The sequence below is a fragment of the Carlito syrichta genome, unplaced genomic scaffold (genome assembly GCF_000164805.1).
Source record: "Carlito syrichta isolate Samal-C Ts95f unplaced genomic scaffold, Tarsius_syrichta-2.0.1 Scaffold130561, whole genome shotgun sequence".
In the NCBI taxonomy this organism is placed as follows: domain Eukaryota; kingdom Metazoa; phylum Chordata; class Mammalia; order Primates; family Tarsiidae; genus Carlito; species Carlito syrichta.
In genome coordinates this window covers 14,795-19,100 of record NW_007074657.1, presented here as the reverse complement: position 1 = coordinate 19,100, position 4,306 = coordinate 14,795, and positions in this window count along the sequence as shown.

The following is a 4,306-nucleotide window of genomic DNA, read 5'->3' as shown; positions in this document are numbered from 1 at the left end:
CCAGTCTGGGCGACAGAGTGAGACTCCAACTCAAAAAAAAAAAAAAAAAAGAAATACAAATTCTTAGGCCTTACACCAGAACTACTAAATAAAAACCTCTGGGGGTGGAACCCAGCAATCTGTATTTTTAGTTTTTATTTTTGAGTTGCAGTCTCACTCTGTCACCCAAGTTGGAGTGCAGTGGCACAATCACAGCTCACTATAGCCTCAACTTCCTGGGCTCAGGTGATCTTTCTGCCTCACTCTCCTGAGTAGCTGAGAGTACAGGCGTAGGCCACCAGGCCCAGATATTTTGTAGGGATGAGGTCTCGCTATGTTGCTTAAGCTTGTCTCAAACTCCTGAACTCAAGCTATCCTCCTGCCTTGGCCTCCCAGGGTGCTGGGAATACAGGTGTGAGCCACCATGCCAGGTCAGCAATCCGTATTTTAAGTCTCCCCAAATCTCCAATGGGTTTACTTCTTTTGCTAGACTGTGTGCTCCCTGATGGCAGGGTGTAGGTTTTCTCTCCTCAGCATCTAGCCTGACCCAGGCAGTGGGTAGGTGCTCAACAGTGAATGAATGAATGCAGAACATCTTAGAAATCATTAATAATTTGCAGATCATACCTGTACAACAACCAGCTTGCACTTTCACTGCTTACATATCCATGGTTTTTTCCTTCCATTCTTGTATATCCTTAGATTTGGGTTGTCGACTTACTCTTCCCTCCTCCCCTCCCTGGTGGCTCACCCCATGCCAAGGACAGAGGTCTGTACTCAGTTATGATGCAGATGATAACAGGGCCTAGCAGTTATCTGACTGCTGGGATACTGGTGGGATTGCCTCGCTCAATATACACCTTTAGGTTTTATGAAGCATTTGGCCATGAAAGCTATGGCTGCCTGCCCATCTCCCTGCAGCTAGTCCTTTGGCAGCTGAAATTTCTGGTAGTTGTGTGGGAAATATCTTCTCTTCCCCTATGAGAGGATGGATAAAGGAGAGAGAGGAACAAAGGAGAGAGAGGAACAAAAGATCTAGAAACAGCATGATACAATGAGGTAACAGGATAGAGTACAAAGACCATGGTTTTGGACTCAGGCAACTTGAGTTCAAATTCCACCTCTTCCATCATCATGTAAATCTGGACAAAACATTGAAGCTCTCTGCAGTTCAGTTTCCTTGGCTTTACCATCCTACTTTATAAGTAGTGAGAACTAACCGGGCTCGGTGGCTCAGCCTATAATCCCACGCCGTGGGAGGCTGAGGTGAGTGGAATGCCTGAGCCCGTGGGTTCAAGACCTGACTGGGCAACTTGGCAAGACCTCATCTCTACAATAAATAAAAAAAAATTAGCCAGGTGTGGTAGCACGCGCTTGTAGTTCCAGCTACTTGGAAGGCTGAGGCGGAAGGATCGCCAGAGCCCAGCAGGTCGAGGCTGTGGTGGCCAGGAACGGCCACTGCACTCCAGTCTGGGCGACAGAGTGAGACTCCAATTCAAAAAAAAAAAAAAGTAGTGAAAACTAAATCAGGAAGACAGAGACAAAAATGCTTCCCATTATGCCAGCACAAAGCCTTAATGCAAGTTAGCTTTTGTGTGTATTAGGAAAAGACGATACTGGGGGAATCCCAGGGCTATATATGCCACATGGCTATACCAGCCATTGCCCATCTTAAATGATATCCAGGAAAATGACTTTAAAAGTGCCATTTTCGACTGGGCGTGATGGCTCAAGCCTGTAATCCCAGCACTTTGGGAGGACGAGATGAAAAGATTGCTTGAGCTCAGGCATTCGAGACCAGCCTGGGCAACATGGTGAGACCTCATCGCTACAATAAATAAAAAAAATTAGCTGGGGTGGTGGCACACACCTGTAGTGCCAGCTACTTGGAGAGCTGAGGCAGATGGATTGCCTGAACCCAGCAGGCTGAGGTTGTGGTGGCCTTGAGCATGCCACTGCACTCCAGCCTGGGCAACAGAATGAGTCTATAATGCAAAAAGAAAAAAAAAAGTGCCAATTACACTGAGCCCAATGGCTCACACCTGTAATCCTAGCACTTTGGAAGGTGGAGGTGACAGGATTGCCTGAGTTCAGGTGTTCGAGACCCGCCTGGGCATCTTGGCGAGACCTCATATCTACAATAAACCAAAAAATTAGCCAGGTGTGGTGGTATGCGCCTGTAGTTCCAGCTACTTGGAAGGCTGAGGCAGAAGGATCACTTGAGCCCAGCAGGTTGAGGCTGTGGGCATGCCACTGCACTCCAGCCTGGGCAACAGAGTGAGACTCCAACTCCAAAAAAAAAAAGTGCCAATTCCAAGTCATATGTGTGGTCACATTTGCTCAAAAAAAAAAAGTGCCAATTCCAAGTCATATGTGTGGTCACATGTGGGAATGGGTCTGTGGGCCTGGGCAAGAGGTGATAATCATGCCATGGGCACTTTTTAGTGAATTTGTTTAGACAAAGCAAACCCCTCTAGAACACCAAAGCTGAGTTGATTCAGGACCGAAGAGGCAGACAGCTCTGAAAAAAAATATTGATCTGGATCAGATGGGTTGATAAGGCCAAGACAGACTTATAAATCAAAGCTGAGGGGCTCTCAGGTCTTCAGAGAAGCTACACAAAATACTACAATTTTATTAGCAACCATATGTGTATCATTTTCCATAACATTTTATACTTAACTTGTTTCACAGGGAAGGTAAACTAATTCTAACAAAATGTCAACTATATATCTTAAATAAGTAACATGTTGCTGAAAAACGGTTAAGTTAAAATGCACTACATAATAGTGCAGAAACAAAGTGCAGCTGGCAACTGAATACATGAAAACAATGCTCAATCAGTAGTGTTTGGGGCAATTCATTTTGTCCATCTTCAGCCAGTTCTGGAACAGTACCCACCACAAGCTGAATGAAAAATGTGAACTAAAAGGCTGAAGACCAAAGGAGCCACACTAGAGTCAGTTTCAAAATGAAATACTCAGCCCCCATCTGTAATGTGACCTGCCATCGTTCCTGTCCCTGCTTTAGTGTCTACTGCAGGATCAGACCTCCACCATGTAACATGCCTCCAGGACACCAGTATCGGTGAGTCACAACCCAAGGAGGAGTAGCTGCTGGTTACCTGTACATCTTCAACTTGGGTGGCAAGGATTTTCTTGTTTTTCTTGAATATATTTATTTCTAAAAAGATTGTCAGTCTTTTTTTTTTTTGAGTTGGAGTCTCACTCTGTCACCCAGACTGGAATGCAGTGGCATGTTCCCAGCCACTGCAGCCTTGACCTGCTGGGCTCCGGCGATCCTTCCGCCTCAGCCTTCCGAGTAGCTGGAACTACAGCTAATTTTTGATTTATTGTAGAGATGAGGTCTTGCCAAGTTGCCCAGGCGGGTCTCGAACCTGCAGGCACAGGCAATCCACTCACTTCAGCCTCCTAAAGTGCTGGGATTACAGGCTGAGCCACTGAGCCTGGCTAAGACTGTCAGTCTTATTGGAAGATGCGCACTGGAAAGTTTACTTGCTAGAAGACATAGTACCAGATATCAGTTCTCACGCCTCAGAAGGACCACTGTCTGTGCCATGAGAGGCACTACCCTTTCAGGAAGATTTCATTTCTTACCTCTACAAGAACAAGGGTCTGTATTCAAATCAATGTGGGGTTAACTCCCTTTGAAATGTTGGTCTCACATATTCCCATTCCTAGTGTATTATTTATTTATTTATTTTATTTTTAGAGTTGGAGTCTTACTCCGTCACCCAGGCTGGAGTGCAGCCCACAGCCACCCCAGTGTCTACCTGCTGGGCTCCGGCAATCCTGCTTCAACCTTCCAAGTAGCTGAAACTATAGGCGCGCGCTACCATGCCAGGTTAATTTTTGATGTATTGTAGAGAGGAGGTCTCGCCAAGTTGCTGGGGCTAGTCTCGAACCCACAGGCTCAGGCAATCTGATCACCTTGGCTTCCCAAAGAGCTGGGATTACAGGCTAAGCCACCGAGCCTGGCCCCATTCCTAGTTTAGAAGCAGCCATGGAATATACAGTTTCCTTTGACCTTGGGGTCAGGAGGAAAGGGGAATCTGTATTCATAAAAGGAATTTAAATCCTGACCTTGGACTTTCAACCTGCTTCAAGTAAAAGAAGACAGTTTGACTAACAGGACCTCAACCTGAATGTCTTCTGGGACTAACAGCTCACCCATGTTGTCACTAAGCACCACAAAGAGAATGGTCAAGCTGGGCTCAGTGGCTCAGCCTATAATCCCGTGCTTTGGGAGGCTGAGGTGAGTGAATTGCCTGAGCCCATGGGTTCGAGACCTGCCTGGGCAACTTGGC